The sequence below is a fragment of the Cupressus sempervirens genome, chromosome 11 (genome assembly GCF_028749045.1).
Source record: "Cupressus sempervirens isolate cs-2001-9-10 chromosome 11, ASM2874904v1, whole genome shotgun sequence".
Taxonomy (NCBI): Eukaryota; Viridiplantae; Streptophyta; class Pinopsida; order Cupressales; family Cupressaceae; genus Cupressus; species Cupressus sempervirens.
Window position 1 is genome coordinate 397,057,818 of NC_143128.1, and position 16,928 is coordinate 397,074,745.

The following is a 16,928-nucleotide window of genomic DNA, read 5'->3' on the forward strand; positions in this document are numbered from 1 at the left end:
AATACATAGGATTAAAATCACCGTAATATAATTATCTCATTGGTACTATGACGGATTGGGTGAGGCCTCACACAAATCTCCAAAAATCTACTTATGTAATTTTATCCTATAGTTTGACCACTTTATCTTAAGTTCATATTTAATTAAAAGAACATGTCCCCCTTTTAACTAAATAAAATTTTCCACTCATCTCTTATCCTAAGTTTCACACACAAAAGCATTTCCCTTATTTAAAAATAAAAGAAAGGACATTTTTGTCACACATGGGGGATGAAAGTCAACTCTTCATCATGATTGGTGGAAATGCTTATTCATATGGATCACTCCCACTTTCAAACTTCATCTATGATCACATGCATCTTGCCTCATGATCTATATAATCCATTTATATTTAAAAGAGAGAGCTCTCTCCTCACTTTGCAACTCCATTCTTTTACTAGCATTATGCTATAGGATTGAAAATCTCATACTTGTGGAGTTCCTCTTCTTCTATCTTCTATTCTTCATTATTCATGCTTTGCATTCATTCTAGTTTCTCTCCATGCTTATAGAAAAAATCATCTAGTCTAAGTAGGGGTTGTAATACTTATTTTCTAGTTTAGCTTGCATTCTACTTTCTCTCATTTAGCTTTCATTTGTATTAAACTCATTCTATATTCTTGGATGCTAGCATTCTTGCTCCCATCTTTGAATCTCTCATTCTATAGTGCACCTTGTAAGAGTTTCATAGTTTGGTTCATTTGAGAGCCACCATATCATATCCTTTGCACATCATACATAGAGAGCTATAAGTTGCCTCTATATATGCCCTCTTTTATGGGCATTCTCAAGAATAATGGTTTATCAAAGTGTGAAACTTTTTGTACATGCACTATTATGACATAAAATGATATGGAGACCCCTATGAGTACACCATGTGAAACATCAAAACTTATAGAAAAAACCCCTATTGAAACAGAAAAGGAGAGTTTTATTGACATCTCACCCATTCCCCAAAGAAATATGGCCTATTTCCAAATCAATATGATGTCTCAAGGTGAAGCACCAAACCCCCAAACATATCAAAACAAGGATCCTAACATAATGCTCACCTCTAAAGGATAAAATCAACTTCCAAGACAAAAACAATATCAAGTGGTGCAAGGATCCAATATCCCTAATTTACAACCAAGTTAAAATCCACTTAACATACATGTGAAATATCAACATCCTCAACAACAACAACAACCTCAAGTGGTACAAGGACCCAACACCTCTAACACATAACCTAATCTAAATCCACTTGACTTATTTACAATGTACCAAAAAAATTCCAACAATAACAAGAAATGTTTTCTAAACAAGAAGAGAAAATAAAATAACAATTGGAATATAAAAAATGATTAGAGTGTAAAATTATCTGTCAACAAAAATTGTTGCAACAAAAACATATGCCACAACAAACTCAACAGAAACCTCTACAACAATAGTAGTACACATGGCCTTACATTTAACCAACAGAGGTATCTCAACAATAACCACAACAAACGACACAAAAACAACCACAACAAGTGATGCAATAATAACCCATGGTACAACAATTGCAATCAATGCCACAAAAAGGACTATTATGTCTTCGAGGTGCCAACATACCTCCACCTCCTAGTGACACATCATCCGAGTCTTCAAATATAGAAATGTTAGAACTAATTAGAAATAAAATACCCAAAGAAAGGACTACCACTCGACACCTTAATGAGGATATATTACATAAATTCAAACAACTATCCAAACAAGTTGAGGCATTAGGATTCTAGAAGAAACAAGCTTTATACAAAGAAAGGGATTTACATCCTAATCCCTTTGACAAAATATCGAGGAAAAGGAAACCCAATTGACCACATGAGAGAATTATGTGCCTCTTGTACTAAGCCTAGTGTACACTCAAAACATGTCTATCCAAATGATTCCATGAGTTCAAAATGCTTGGATGCTAGCTTAGAGCTCCCTATCCATGGAGTGCAAGAGAGTATGATTTGAATATGAAGGCTCTCATCTAAGTCTTGGTGATACTCTTCTTGCTAGTAAACCATGTGATAGGAGGTTCCAAAGATGAGATGCAAGAATGCAAATGTCCACAAGGAGTTCCTCAAGGATGCAATGCAAATGGAGACAAGGCTAGAATGAGAATGCAAAATGCAACTATGCTAAAATGAAATTGTTACAAATCCCACTATTATGCTATGTGATTTCAGCTATTTCAAAGAAACTACATTAACATGCAACTATGCTAAAAATTCCATACAATCTTATGTTTGTATGTGGTGGAATGATAGAATGAAGACAAAAAATGGAAGTTCTTCTCAAAGCTTTCTCTTTTAATGTCATATGGATGGTAAAGATCAAGGTCAAGATGATGGATGATAATTAAATTAGCCAAAATGCTGAGAAGGGGGCTAATAGTCTAGATGACCATTTTTAGGTGATTACATTTGCCCCTCTTTGAATAATGTTTGATTGATCTGGGAACACATTACGTCAAAAAAAATAGAAGCCAAGTAGGCAGCAATAGATATAGATATCTTACACTGACGAATGAAATGTAGAAAGAGATAGAAAATTCTAAATGTACAACCTGATAGTGATAATATTACACACTAGGAGAAAGATGATGTCAGAATTCAAGAAGAATGATAACACCTAGCAAAGCAGATAGATTGAGAGCAAATGAAAAGATCAAACATGTGCTTGAAATAGATAGTTGTAGCAAGTGATGATAAAGTTTTTATGCCCCCTTGGGGTTGAAATTGAAATGAGGTACAAAAAATGCATAAATGAGAAAAATATGAGCAAATTGAGATCTAGCAATGTCCAAGATGACAGATAGATGATTAAAACCAAAGATTGACTATAGAGTGGTAATAAAATGCCCCAATTTGACCAAAGTTGACCACAAAGGATAAAGCATGAAAAATAGGTCAAATTGAGTAGAAAGGTGATTTTAGAAATGCAAATGGTAAATCAAAGTAGATATGAAGCATGGAAAGTATGAAGATATGAAGAAATGAAGGTGCCCCAATGATGATTCAAAAACTAGACCTCAAAAGGTCGGCTAACTACTCAAAAGAAGGTAAAATTTTAAAATGTCATTTTGACTATAAAGATAAACTAGTATTTTGATTTTGATCCCAAAAATGAATCCAAGATGTCAAAATTATGTAAGAGGTCAAAATTCTATAAAGATGTGATAATAGGATAGAATAGAGATGAAGTGAAAGATTAAGAAGGTGAAAAGACATGAACAAGAAGAAAGTAAAGAAATATATGAAAGTAGTTAGCCAATATGTCTATGAAAGATGAAGAGAGAGCTCTCCTCATATGTAGGAATGCAAGACTAAGCATGAAAATGAACATAAAATGCAAGCTAATATGAAAATTTCTTTACCAGCAAGAAGCGCATAATATTTAGACTCTTTATTTCATCATTAATCATTTATTAGGGACATCATAAGATCAGACAACCATCACTAGTATAACATTGAGTATATGAATATGATCAATATCAGATAGGTAGGTGGAAATCCAATCTAAGCATCAGAGACATGTAATTCAAGATAACTACGTGATTAGATTCCCTAAGTTTGATTTAGCAAGATTACACCTATATCAAGGCATAAGCACCAAGATAACCCTCGAGTGTGGTCTTGCGAAAACATTCAAGGATGATACATTTGTAAGTCAAAGTGTCAAATAGGACAAGCATGAATACTTTAAACACTATAGACAAACAAAGTATACCCACAAGAAGAAAGCAAGAAAAACATGCCCCATGCCGCTAGGCTTCTAGTCCATGACATTCTTGAAAGACTATTAGGGAGGGAACACAAAAAAGAAATACTTGATTTTGATAATGAGAAATATCACGAAAAGCGTTGAGAAACACTTGATGTCAAGTTGGGGGGGCAGTGTTGAGGAATACTATTTTGTGTGAGTTACCAAAGAAACTCTAAAGCATAAGGACACATCAATAGGCTAAGAAATTATGCCCCTGAGACGAGGACAAGAAAGATTTTTTTTTGTATTTTTGAAAAAAAAAAAAATTTAAAGTTCCTATTGCTAGGCTTTCACTAAGATGATCATTTTTTCATGAAATTTTTCACTTTTTAGGAGTTTTTAAGAATCATATATGGTTTTTTGATTTTTTTATAATGATTTAGAGATTACTAGTACTCAAGCAAGAGCACATTTTTTTGTCCCAGTGTCTACCAAGGTATAGGACAACAAGATGGTGGATAAGAAAAGTGGATATGAAAGGAATATTAAGCAAGTGAAAGTGATCCTCAAGGACTTGACTTCTCAAGAGTATCCAAGGTAGGGAAAGGTAGCCATATAAAGTAGGTTTTGGATAAGCAATGGAAGCAATGAGAAAGATAGTGTATAGAATAAGCGATGAAAGCCAATAAGCGAGATAGAATGTAAGATAATTAGTGGAAGCCAATGACCATGATAGCATGAAAGCATTCAATCCAATAGAGTAGACATTGTCAAGAGGCCTAAGAAAACCATGTTTTACTTTGTGTGATCAAGACCAAGGGGTCAACTAGATAGGATACCAATGGGATAGAGTAGTAAGGATGAAGTTGGATATGAAGGCTATGAATGAATGAGAAAGAACAATAGGGAATATGATGGATAGGATAGCAATATAAAGCAAGGATAGGTCAACATTGTCAAGATCAAAGGAAGAAGAGGGAATAGATGGATGATGGAAGAATTATGCATGACGCTTGTTTACCATGTTTTCATCATGGTACTTTTCCAAGCTACCAAAAGAAGTGGTTTTCATTATAGGAAAAATTTATTTCTCTTTAATTTTGCTACCAAGGTGCCACAAGAAGTGGTTTTCACCAAGGCACATTTTTCTTTTTCTTTTCCATCTTTTCTTCTTTTTTTTGGTTTTTTATTTTGGATAATGCACCTACAGGAAAGATAAGTCTTGATAAGACAATACCATAGATAAGTATTCTCAAAGATGTTGATAGGGTAATGGAAGGGATATTATAGTAGGAGTATATGAAGGATAAGAGTTCATGTCTTGAAAGAACTAAACGAGCATGGATAGCAAGTAAGTGTAAGCTGAAATATTGGGCAAGATCAACATTGACACACATGAGGACTTCATGACGGTAGCTAAAATATTGGGCAAGATCAACATTGACACACACCTTGAAGGGTATTGAAATGATGGAGGAATCATGGATGAAATAGCTTGAGGTTTAGATGTATGAGGTAGTAGAGCAATTTTGGAAGAATATGGAGTGGAAGGCTTTGAAATAGTTTTAGGAAGAAGTTTGGAAGAAGATGGAGTGGAAGGATTTGAAATAGTTTTAGGAAGAAGTTTGGAAGAAGATGAAGTGGAAGCCTTTGGAAGCTTGAATGTCAACTTTGATTTGTTTTCAGTATTCAAGTCTTTCAAAAGAGACTTAGGAATCCATAAAGATTTAGATTTTTCTTTGGATACTTTAGAAAACATTTCTTCAATAATGTTTTTAATTTCTTTGCATTCACATGTTGATTAGATAGAACATAGTGATCCTCATTTGTAAATGGATTCATGTGTTTATTCTTAAGTTAGTCATCCAAATTTCTTCCAAAATACTTGGGATTTATGGATGAATAAGGCTGATATGACTGGTTTAGATGGATGGATGGATGGATGAAAATTCATCGAGAATGAGTGTCTTTGTTGATCTTGAGGTATGATGGGAGAACTAGGAGTGGAAAATGTACGAGATGAAGGAACATAAGGTCTCAATATAGATGGAAAGTTTGATAGACTCATGAGTAGCTTTGATAGGAGAAACAATTTTAATAGAACACTTGAAGCTTGGGCAAAATTTTGAAGTGGATATGGAGAAGTAGAACATGAGGGGATGCTTTGATCTTGACAAGTAGCTTTGGATAGCACAGGAAGAGAACTTTCTTGAAAGAGATAGGATAAGACATAGGACAAGGAGGAGAAAAATCTTGAAAGAGATGAAAGTGTACTTGATCTTGATCTTTCTTGACATTTATAACTTTTTCTTTTTGAGAGTCCTCTTGACATGGATCCACTTCTAAGGACAAGGGGGAATGAAGAGTGAATGGAGTAGTGCTTGGAGTAGGCATAGGAGTGCATGAAGGTTGAGGATCTTTAGGCTTAATAGCATGGAAAATATTTGTAGCCAAGTGAAGGTTAGCTTGAGTTTCTTTTAGAGGTAGGCCTTGAGGGTACACATTCCATATGGAAAGCACTAGGTTCTTTTTTTCATAGAGTCATTTTGGAAAGCTTTGAAAGTGTTGGGAGATGCATGAGTGTTGGAAGAAGTAGAGGTATCAAGGAAACCACCACTAGACATAGGCTTATTAATATGATCTTTCTTAAGAGGAGTATCCTCATCACATGAGTCATTAGAGGTATTAACAATCCCATCATCAATAAGATCTTGGATATTATGTTTTAGCTCAATGAAATCTGAAGTACTATGTTCATTATGTCAATGATAAGAACAATAAAAGTCCAAGAATGGGTTTCCATATGAGCTAGACTTAGGCAATGTGATGATCTCATTATCAAGGAGAATTTGTAAGATGATGTCATAAGAATCTTCCAAGGGAGTAAAATTCATCTCAAAAGTATGTCTAGAATCATTTTGTTGTTTCTCAAGCAAATACCAAGTTGTCATGTCTAAAAAGGTCTTTAGATCTAGTAGATGAAGACAATTGATGTCTTGAAGTAGAGCATGTAGATCTAGAAGAAGAGGATGAACTTAAAGAGGGTGACTTGTTTACATATAGAGAACTAGAAAGAGAATCATCTGATGATGTTGTATTTTCCTTGACTATTTTCTCAAATCTAACATATGTTTTTATCATGCCCTTAGTCAGACTAGTGTAAGTTTATTGTGTTGAGTGTGTAAGCTTTGCAATTCCCTAAAGAGCTCAACAACTCAGGATCATCCAAATGCTCAACAACTCAGGATCATCCAAACTTAGTTGAGATATGATAGCACAAGATTTAGACCCCATAGTTGTAGATGCAAACCCAAGCATAAAAGAGCCTAGAAGATAACTTGATGTTCGAACTATAGGAGGCAAAGCGTCCACTTTTCAAATAGAGGGTAGCAATGAGAAAATGACTTGTCAAACAATATGTCCAAGAAACTTATGACATGAATGACTCAAGTCAATAGCTAAGCTAGAAGCCCAAATAGCCAAGTAGATAGAGCAAGCAAGAACAAGTGAACAAACTTCCCAACCCAAGAGTGTAGTCAAGAAATCATGGTAACCATTTTAGCAAAAATATATCTAGCAAGTGGACATAGACCATGAAGATAGAAAGACCAAGAGAACTAAGACCAAAGAGTCACTTTAAGCATGTTCAAGCACTAGAGACGTAGAAAACAAAAGTCAAATGATAAGACTCCCCTTAGCAAGCAACACAAGAAAATGTTTACACTTGATATTTGGACTTGGTTAACAAAGTTTGACAATAGTTGATAGCATAGCAAGTTTGATGTTCAGAAGCAATTACTTTTCAAGCAAGATAGTAACACATGGAATAGTCTTCAAACAATAAAGCAAGGCACAAAGAAACTTTGCATGATAGAAGCATATGTGAGGTCTCAAAAGAAATCCCTAGAATTATTGTCATGGGTATGTTCAAAATATTTCCATAGGTCTAGCACATTTGAGAACACATCAAGCAATATCTACCTAAATGTCATGGTTCATTACTCAACAACTTGGCCCACACTAAGTACTCCTTCGCCTCACACCAAGTGGTTTCTCACAAGAGATATTGGCTTTGTCATGGAAATTCCATAAGCATAATCAAGGGAACAGAAATGGTGAGTATAAAATCTTGAGGTGATCCAGGTAATCCACTAGGATCGATCCTTGCACCAAGAGTACATTAAGCATTCCTCCCTAGTGATATCCTCATGGTCATAATCCCACAAACAATCACACATGGTAAAACAAGTGCTACGTCTACCAAGGCTTTGTGTCTTCAATAGCCTTGAGATTATAGGGGGTCAGAATATCTTGGTATTATATTGTCCCCACTTGGATTGTTTCTCTTAGGTTGTCCAAGAGCAAGCCCTCTAAAGGATTCTAGACTAAACAAGAAGTGGATCAACTTTTAAAAGTCAAGATTTCTGATTCATCGCAAGCGTGAAGAGCATACTCTACTATTTCAATTGTTTCCCCCAAACACACTAAAAAGCTTAAATTATCCCCTTGATTTTGAAATCCAAAGTCAAGTCAAGATTTTTGATTCACCAAAATAGTGAAGAGTATATTCTCTTATCACCAAAGAACACCAATGGTGAGTTTAAAGTGCCTATGATAATGAAACAACTACTAGATGTTGCACATGAAAATAAAAGAAAAGGCAAGCAAGTTTGGGTTTTTATGCATTAGGTAGCCCTGCAAACAATCGTTACTAGCCCTTACGCATTTGAAGCTTTGACATGAGTTCTTTATCTTTGCTAAGTTTTTATTATTTTGTCTTTGGACATGCGTTCCCTACAAAACCACAAGTTAGAGCGTATGAAAGTAGACAACAAGCATGAGTTATGAAAAATGTGAACACCTTACCATCCTACATTAAAGCTTGAATATTGAAAAACAAAAATTAACTTTTTTTGTAACTTTTTATATATGTAAAATAGCTTAGAAAATACCAAATCCTATGGAACCATCAAAAGTAAAATTTTGATTTATACTCTTTTTTTTTTTTTTTTTTTTTTTTTTTTTTTTTTTTTTTTTTTTTTTTCTTCCAGCTTTTTTAATAATAATAATAATAATAAAAAAAAAAAAAAAAAAAGTAAATAATTAATAGAATACCATGAGTTGTAACGTATAAGCTTTTGTGCATCATAAGAACGCATTGTTGTTATATCGACTGTTTCGGCCATACGGAGATCACTTTGTTGAGGAACATCGTGTCCGTCATCTAGATGTAACGTATAAGCTTCTGTGCATCATAAGAACGCATTGTTGTTATATCGACTGTTTCGGCCATACGGAGATCACTTTGTTGAGGAACATCGTGTCCGTCATCTAGAATGCAACTCGTCTGGGACAGGGAGAAAGACGCAGCAAGTTCCTATCGCAGAGTCGGAAGTAGGCTCGGGGACCCAAAATGAACTTGAATCGGGGAAGGGGGACGCGCGATCGAAAACGGGCTCCGAGAAGGAAAAGAGCAGTGCAAATATAACGACGACAGGGTCTAAGAAGCAAAAGAAGGGTGCAACACCGGGACTTCCCGGGAGGTCACCCATCCCAGTACTACTCCGGCCCAAGCGCGCTTAACTGCGGAGTTCTGATGGGATCCGGTGCACTAACGCTGGTATGATCGCACCCAACATGAAACTGTCGCGTCCTCAGCTTAGGCCGTGCATCGGGTTGCACCTTATCTAGGATGCACCTTATCCAGCACTCCGAACGTGCCTTATGGGGCACCCAGAATGCACGAGCAAGTAAAGAGCACTCCGACGGTAAGAATGCGCCTTATCCGGGGCTCAGCTTTTTTAATAATAAAAAAAAAAAAAAAGTAAATAATTAATAGAATACCATGAGTTGTAACGTATAAGCTTTTGTGCATCATAAGAACGCATTGTTGTTATATCGACTGTTTCGGCCATACGGAGATCACTTTGTTGAGGAACATCGTGTCCGTCATCTAGATGTAACGTATAAGCTTCTGTGCATCATAAGAACGCATTGTTGTTATATCGACTGTTTCGGCCATACGGAGATCACTTTGTTGAGGAACATCGTGTCCGTCATCTAGAATGCAACTCGTCTGGGACAGGGAGAAAGACGCAGCAAGTTCCTATCGCAGAGTCGGAAGTAGGCTCGGGGACCCAAAATGAACTTGAATCGGGGAAGGGGGACGCGCGATCGAAAACGGGCTCCGAGAAGGAAAAGAGCAGTGCAAATATAACGACGACAGGGTCTAAGAAGCAAAAGAAGGGTGCAACACCGGGACTTCCCGGGAGGTCACCCATCCCAGTACTACTCCGGCCCAAGCGCGCTTAACTGCGGAGTTCTGATGGGATCCGGTGCACTAACGCTGGTATGATCGCACCCAACATGAAACTGTCGCGTCCTCAGCTTAGGCCGTGCATCGGGTTGCACCTTATCTAGGATGCACCTTATCCAGCACTCCGAACGTGCCTTATGGGGCACCCAGAATGCACGAGCAAGTAAAGAGCACTCCGACGGTAAGAATGCGCCTTATCCGGGGCTCAGCTTTTTTAATAAAAAAAAAAAAAAAAAAAGTAAATAATTAATAGAATACCATGAGTTGTAACGTATAAGCTTTTGTGCATCATAAGAACGCATTGTTGTTATATCGACTGTTTCGGCCATACGGAGATCACTTTGTTGAGGAACATCGTGTCCGTCATCTAGATGTAACGTATAAGCTTCTGTGCATCATAAGAACGCATTGTTGTTATATCGACTGTTTCGGCCATACGGAGATCACTTTGTTGAGGAACATCGTGTCCGTCATCTAGAATGCAACTCGTCTGGGACAGGGAGAAAGACGCAGCAAGTTCCTATCGCAGAGTCGGAAGTAGGCTCGGGGACCCAAAATGAACTTGAATCGGGGAAGGGGGACGCGCGATCGAAAACGGGCTCCGAGAAGGAAAAGAGCAGTGCAAATATAACGACGACAGGGTCTAAGAAGCAAAAGAAGGGTGCAACACCGGGACTTCCCGGGAGGTCACCCATCCCAGTACTACTCCGGCCCAAGCGCGCTTAACTGCGGAGTTCTGATGGGATCCGGTGCACTAACGCTGGTATGATCGCACCCAACATGAAACTGTCGCGTCCTCAGCTTAGGCCGTGCATCGGGTTGCACCTTATCTAGGATGCACCTTATCCAGCACTCCGAACGTGCCTTATGGGGCACCCAGAATGCACGAGCAAGTAAAGAGCACTCCGACGGTAAGAATGCGCCTTATCCGGGGCTCAGCTTTTTTAATAATAAAAAAAAAAAAAAAGTAAATAATTAATAGAATACCATGAGTTGTAACGTATAAGCTTTTGTGCATCATAAGAACGCATTGTTGTTATATCGACTGTTTCGGCCATACGGAGATCACTTTGTTGAGGAACATCGTGTCCGTCATCTAGATGTAACGTATAAGCTTCTGTGCATCATAAGAACGCATTGTTGTTATATCGACTGTTTCGGCCATACGGAGATCACTTTGTTGAGGAACATCGTGTCCGTCATCTAGAATGCAACTCGTCTGGGACAGGGAGAAAGACGCAGCAAGTTCCTATCGCAGAGTCGGAAGTAGGCTCGGGGACCCAAAATGAACTTGAATCGGGGAAGGGGGACGCGCGATCGAAAACGGGCTCCGAGAAGGAAAAGAGCAGTGCAAATATAACGACGACAGGGTCTAAGAAGCAAAAGAAGGGTGCAACACCGGGACTTCCCGGGAGGTCACCCATCCCAGTACTACTCCGGCCCAAGCGCGCTTAACTGCGGAGTTCTGATGGGATCCGGTGCACTAACGCTGGTATGATCGCACCCAACATGAAACTGTCGCGTCCTCAGCTTAGGCCGTGCATCGGGTTGCACCTTATCTAGGATGCACCTTATCCAGCACTCCGAACGTGCCTTATGGGGCACCCAGAATGCACGAGCAAGTAAAGAGCACTCCGACGGTAAGAATGCGCCTTATCCGGGGCTCAGCTTTTTTAATAATAAAAAAAAAAAAAAAGTAAATAATTAATAGAATACCATGAGTTGTAACGTATAAGCTTTTGTGCATCATAAGAACGCATTGTTGTTATATCGACTGTTTCGGCCATACGGAGATCACTTTGTTGAGGAACATCGTGTCCGTCATCTAGATGTAACGTATAAGCTTCTGTGCATCATAAGAACGCATTGTTGTTATATCGACTGTTTCGGCCATACGGAGATCACTTTGTTGAGGAACATCGTGTCCGTCATCTAGAATGCAACTCGTCTGGGACAGGGAGAAAGACGCAGCAAGTTCCTATCGCAGAGTCGGAAGTAGGCTCGGGGACCCAAAATGAACTTGAATCGGGGAAGGGGGACGCGCGATCGAAAACGGGCTCCGAGAAGGAAAAGAGCAGTGCAAATATAACGACGACAGGGTCTAAGAAGCAAAAGAAGGGTGCAACACCGGGACTTCCCGGGAGGTCACCCATCCCAGTACTACTCCGGCCCAAGCGCGCTTAACTGCGGAGTTCTGATGGGATCCGGTGCACTAACGCTGGTATGATCGCACCCAACATGAAACTGTCGCGTCCTCAGCTTAGGCCGTGCATCGGGTTGCACCTTATCTAGGATGCACCTTATCCAGCACTCCGAACGTGCCTTATGGGGCACCCAGAATGCACGAGCAAGTAAAGAGCACTCCGACGGTAAGAATGCGCCTTATCCGGGGCTCAGCTTTTTTAATAATAAAAAAAAAAAAAAAAGTAAATAATTAATAGAATACCATGAGTTGTAACGTATAAGCTTTTGTGCATCATAAGAACGCATTGTTGTTATATCGACTGTTTCGGCCATACGGAGATCACTTTGTTGAGGAACATCGTGTCCGTCATCTAGATGTAACGTATAAGCTTCTGTGCATCATAAGAACGCATTGTTGTTATATCGACTGTTTCGGCCATACGGAGATCACTTTGTTGAGGAACATCGTGTCCGTCATCTAGAATGCAACTCGTCTGGGACAGGGAGAAAGACGCAGCAAGTTCCTATCGCAGAGTCGGAAGTAGGCTCGGGGACCCAAAATGAACTTGAATCGGGGAAGGGGGACGCGCGATCGAAAACGGGCTCCGAGAAGGAAAAGAGCAGTGCAAATATAACGACGACAGGGTCTAAGAAGCAAAAGAAGGGTGCAACACCGGGACTTCCCGGGAGGTCACCCATCCCAGTACTACTCCGGCCCAAGCGCGCTTAACTGCGGAGTTCTGATGGGATCCGGTGCACTAACGCTGGTATGATCGCACCCAACATGAAACTGTCGCGTCCTCAGCTTAGGCCGTGCATCGGGTTGCACCTTATCTAGGATGCACCTTATCCAGCACTCCGAACGTGCCTTATGGGGCACCCAGAATGCACGAGCAAGTAAAGAGCACTCCGACGGTAAGAATGCGCCTTATCCGGGGCTCAGCTTTTTTAATAATAAAAAAAAAAAAAAAGTAAATAATTAATAGAATACCATGAGTTGTAACGTATAAGCTTTTGTGCATCATAAGAACGCATTGTTGTTATATCGACTGTTTCGGCCATACGGAGATCACTTTGTTGAGGAACATCGTGTCCGTCATCTAGATGTAACGTATAAGCTTCTGTGCATCATAAGAACGCATTGTTGTTATATCGACTGTTTCGGCCATACGGAGATCACTTTGTTGAGGAACATCGTGTCCGTCATCTAGAATGCAACTCGTCTGGGACAGGGAGAAAGACGCAGCAAGTTCCTATCGCAGAGTCGGAAGTAGGCTCGGGGACCCAAAATGAACTTGAATCGGGGAAGGGGGACGCGCGATCGAAAACGGGCTCCGAGAAGGAAAAGAGCAGTGCAAATATAACGACGACAGGGTCTAAGAAGCAAAAGAAGGGTGCAACACCGGGACTTCCCGGGAGGTCACCCATCCCAGTACTACTCCGGCCCAAGCGCGCTTAACTGCGGAGTTCTGATGGGATCCGGTGCACTAACGCTGGTATGATCGCACCCAACATGAAACTGTCGCGTCCTCAGCTTAGGCCGTGCATCGGGTTGCACCTTATCTAGGATGCACCTTATCCAGCACTCCGAACGTGCCTTATGGGGCACCCAGAATGCACGAGCAAGTAAAGAGCACTCCGACGGTAAGAATGCGCCTTATCCGGGGCTCAGCTTTTTTAATAAAAAAAAAAAAAAAAAAAGTAAATAATTAATAGAATACCATGAGTTGTAACGTATAAGCTTTTGTGCATCATAAGAACGCATTGTTGTTATATCGACTGTTTCGGCCATACGGAGATCACTTTGTTGAGGAACATCGTGTCCGTCATCTAGATGTAACGTATAAGCTTCTGTGCATCATAAGAACGCATTGTTGTTATATCGACTGTTTCGGCCATACGGAGATCACTTTGTTGAGGAACATCGTGTCCGTCATCTAGAATGCAACTCGTCTGGGACAGGGAGAAAGACGCAGCAAGTTCCTATCGCAGAGTCGGAAGTAGGCTCGGGGACCCAAAATGAACTTGAATCGGGGAAGGGGGACGCGCGATCGAAAACGGGCTCCGAGAAGGAAAAGAGCAGTGCAAATATAACGACGACAGGGTCTAAGAAGCAAAAGAAGGGTGCAACACCGGGACTTCCCGGGAGGTCACCCATCCCAGTACTACTCCGGCCCAAGCGCGCTTAACTGCGGAGTTCTGATGGGATCCGGTGCACTAACGCTGGTATGATCGCACCCAACATGAAACTGTCGCGTCCTCAGCTTAGGCCGTGCATCGGGTTGCACCTTATCTAGGATGCACCTTATCCAGCACTCCGAACGTGCCTTATGGGGCACCCAGAATGCACGAGCAAGTAAAGAGCACTCCGACGGTAAGAATGCGCCTTATCCGGGGCTCAGCTTTTTTAATAATAAAAAAAAAAAAAAAGTAAATAATTAATAGAATACCATGAGTTGTAACGTATAAGCTTTTGTGCATCATAAGAACGCATTGTTGTTATATCGACTGTTTCGGCCATACGGAGATCACTTTGTTGAGGAACATCGTGTCCGTCATCTAGATGTAACGTATAAGCTTCTGTGCATCATAAGAACGCATTGTTGTTATATCGACTGTTTCGGCCATACGGAGATCACTTTGTTGAGGAACATCGTGTCCGTCATCTAGAATGCAACTCGTCTGGGACAGGGAGAAAGACGCAGCAAGTTCCTATCGCAGAGTCGGAAGTAGGCTCGGGGACCCAAAATGAACTTGAATCGGGGAAGGGGGACGCGCGATCGAAAACGGGCTCCGAGAAGGAAAAGAGCAGTGCAAATATAACGACGACAGGGTCTAAGAAGCAAAAGAAGGGTGCAACACCGGGACTTCCCGGGAGGTCACCCATCCCAGTACTACTCCGGCCCAAGCGCGCTTAACTGCGGAGTTCTGATGGGATCCGGTGCACTAACGCTGGTATGATCGCACCCAACATGAAACTGTCGCGTCCTCAGCTTAGGCCGTGCATCGGGTTGCACCTTATCTAGGATGCACCTTATCCAGCACTCCGAACGTGCCTTATGGGGCACCCAGAATGCACGAGCAAGTAAAGAGCACTCCGACGGTAAGAATGCGCCTTATCCGGGGCTCAGCTTTTTTAATAATAAAAAAAAAAAAAAAAGTAAATAATTAATAGAATACCATGAGTTGTAACGTATAAGCTTTTGTGCATCATAAGAACGCATTGTTGTTATATCGACTGTTTCGGCCATACGGAGATCACTTTGTTGAGGAACATCGTGTCCGTCATCTAGATGTAACGTATAAGCTTCTGTGCATCATAAGAACGCATTGTTGTTATATCGACTGTTTCGGCCATACGGAGATCACTTTGTTGAGGAACATCGTGTCCGTCATCTAGAATGCAACTCGTCTGGGACAGGGAGAAAGACGCAGCAAGTTCCTATCGCAGAGTCGGAAGTAGGCTCGGGGACCCAAAATGAACTTGAATCGGGGAAGGGGGACGCGCGATCGAAAACGGGCTCCGAGAAGGAAAAGAGCAGTGCAAATATAACGACGACAGGGTCTAAGAAGCAAAAGAAGGGTGCAACACCGGGACTTCCCGGGAGGTCACCCATCCCAGTACTACTCCGGCCCAAGCGCGCTTAACTGCGGAGTTCTGATGGGATCCGGTGCACTAACGCTGGTATGATCGCACCCAACATGAAACTGTCGCGTCCTCAGCTTAGGCCGTGCATCGGGTTGCACCTTATCTAGGATGCACCTTATCCAGCACTCCGAACGTGCCTTATGGGGCACCCAGAATGCACGAGCAAGTAAAGAGCACTCCGACGGTAAGAATGCGCCTTATCCGGGGCTCAGCTTTTTTAATAATAAAAAAAAAAAAAAAAGTAAATAATTAATAGAATACCATGAGTTGTAACGTATAAGCTTTTGTGCATCATAAGAACGCATTGTTGTTATATCGACTGTTTCGGCCATACGGAGATCACTTTGTTGAGGAACATCGTGTCCGTCATCTAGATGTAACGTATAAGCTTCTGTGCATCATAAGAACGCATTGTTGTTATATCGACTGTTTCGGCCATACGGAGATCACTTTGTTGAGGAACATCGTGTCCGTCATCTAGAATGCAACTCGTCTGGGACAGGGAGAAAGACGCAGCAAGTTCCTATCGCAGAGTCGGAAGTAGGCTCGGGGACCCAAAATGAACTTGAATCGGGGAAGGGGGACGCGCGATCGAAAACGGGCTCCGAGAAGGAAAAGAGCAGTGCAAATATAACGACGACAGGGTCTAAGAAGCAAAAGAAGGGTGCAACACCGGGACTTCCCGGGAGGTCACCCATCCCAGTACTACTCCGGCCCAAGCGCGCTTAACTGCGGAGTTCTGATGGGATCCGGTGCACTAACGCTGGTATGATCGCACCCAACATGAAACTGTCGCGTCCTCAGCTTAGGCCGTGCATCGGGTTGCACCTTATCTAGGATGCACCTTATCCAGCACTCCGAACGTGCCTTATGGGGCACCCAGAATGCACGAGCAAGTAAAGAGCACTCCGACGGTAAGAATGCGCCTTATCCGGGGCTCAGCTTTTTTAATAATAAAAAAAAAAAAAAAGTAAATAATTAATAGAATACCATGAGTTGTAACGTATAAGCTTTTGTGCATCATAA

At 40.9% G+C, this 16,928-nt stretch overlaps 11 non-coding genes across 11 annotated transcripts; all 11 read right to left on the reverse strand.

Annotated features, from left to right (window-relative positions):
- Positions 1-9,268: 9,268 nt before the first annotated feature.
- Positions 9,269-9,387, reverse strand: LOC149529708 (5S ribosomal RNA). The gene has a single exon (XR_016359597.1). It is a non-coding gene; the product is annotated as a 5S ribosomal RNA (ribosomal RNA).
- A 610-nt stretch (positions 9,388-9,997) lies between these two features.
- On the reverse strand, positions 9,998-10,116 carry LOC149529709 (5S ribosomal RNA). The gene has a single exon (XR_016359598.1). It is a non-coding gene; the product is annotated as a 5S ribosomal RNA (ribosomal RNA).
- A 611-nt stretch (positions 10,117-10,727) lies between these two features.
- On the reverse strand, positions 10,728-10,846 carry LOC149529710 (5S ribosomal RNA). The gene has a single exon (XR_016359599.1). It is a non-coding gene; the product is annotated as a 5S ribosomal RNA (ribosomal RNA).
- Positions 10,847-11,456: 610 nt separating this feature from the next.
- LOC149529711 (5S ribosomal RNA) lies at positions 11,457-11,575 on the reverse strand. The gene has a single exon (XR_016359600.1). It is a non-coding gene; the product is annotated as a 5S ribosomal RNA (ribosomal RNA).
- A 610-nt stretch (positions 11,576-12,185) lies between these two features.
- On the reverse strand, positions 12,186-12,304 carry LOC149529712 (5S ribosomal RNA). The gene has a single exon (XR_016359601.1). It is a non-coding gene; the product is annotated as a 5S ribosomal RNA (ribosomal RNA).
- Positions 12,305-12,915: 611 nt separating this feature from the next.
- On the reverse strand, positions 12,916-13,034 carry LOC149529713 (5S ribosomal RNA). The gene has a single exon (XR_016359602.1). It is a non-coding gene; the product is annotated as a 5S ribosomal RNA (ribosomal RNA).
- Positions 13,035-13,644: 610 nt separating this feature from the next.
- Positions 13,645-13,763, reverse strand: LOC149529714 (5S ribosomal RNA). Its single transcript, XR_016359603.1, has one exon. It is a non-coding gene; the product is annotated as a 5S ribosomal RNA (ribosomal RNA).
- Positions 13,764-14,374: 611 nt separating this feature from the next.
- Positions 14,375-14,493, reverse strand: LOC149529715 (5S ribosomal RNA). Its single transcript, XR_016359604.1, has one exon. It is a non-coding gene; the product is annotated as a 5S ribosomal RNA (ribosomal RNA).
- A 610-nt stretch (positions 14,494-15,103) lies between these two features.
- LOC149529716 (5S ribosomal RNA) lies at positions 15,104-15,222 on the reverse strand. The gene has a single exon (XR_016359605.1). It is a non-coding gene; the product is annotated as a 5S ribosomal RNA (ribosomal RNA).
- Positions 15,223-15,833: 611 nt separating this feature from the next.
- LOC149529717 (5S ribosomal RNA) lies at positions 15,834-15,952 on the reverse strand. Its single transcript, XR_016359606.1, has one exon. It is a non-coding gene; the product is annotated as a 5S ribosomal RNA (ribosomal RNA).
- A 611-nt stretch (positions 15,953-16,563) lies between these two features.
- LOC149529718 (5S ribosomal RNA) lies at positions 16,564-16,682 on the reverse strand. Its single transcript, XR_016359607.1, has one exon. It is a non-coding gene; the product is annotated as a 5S ribosomal RNA (ribosomal RNA).
- Between the last annotated feature and the right edge of the window lie 246 nt (positions 16,683-16,928).